This window comes from Penaeus monodon, chromosome 29 (genome assembly GCF_015228065.2).
Source record: "Penaeus monodon isolate SGIC_2016 chromosome 29, NSTDA_Pmon_1, whole genome shotgun sequence".
NCBI lineage: Eukaryota > Metazoa > Arthropoda > Malacostraca > Decapoda > Penaeidae > Penaeus > Penaeus monodon.
This window is the reverse complement of record NC_051414.1, coordinates 22,218,658-22,218,932: the sequence shown is the minus strand read 5'-3', so window position 1 is coordinate 22,218,932 and position 275 is coordinate 22,218,658. Positions and strand designations below refer to the sequence as shown.

At 36.4% G+C, this 275-nt stretch overlaps 1 protein-coding gene across 5 annotated transcripts in view; it reads left to right on the top strand.

The window, feature by feature from the left end:
* The window catches only part of LOC119592021 (carbohydrate sulfotransferase 1-like), a 107,787-nt gene that overhangs the window by 93,440 nt on the left and 14,072 nt on the right, over nucleotides 1–275 (top strand). The gene's annotated exons all lie outside the window — the stretch shown is intronic.

Here is a 275-nt window from a genome sequence, read left to right as displayed (position 1 = left end):
TGACTACCTGTCAACTCCATTCAACGATCTCCAACTGCATTTTATCTATATTGACAGATGAATTAAAGGGTGAGCTTACAATTATGACGCTACTTGCAGAAGGATCACTGGAGAATATACCATCGAAGTTGAGGGATTCCCGATATATATTTTTTTCTTTCTGTGTTACCAATCTCCTAGGAGAATTTAGCATTTTAACTGCACTGTGTATGATATGCTATTGTTTGCCTTTGCTGCTCATACCCATGAATAATGTTAATTATACTATCCATCAC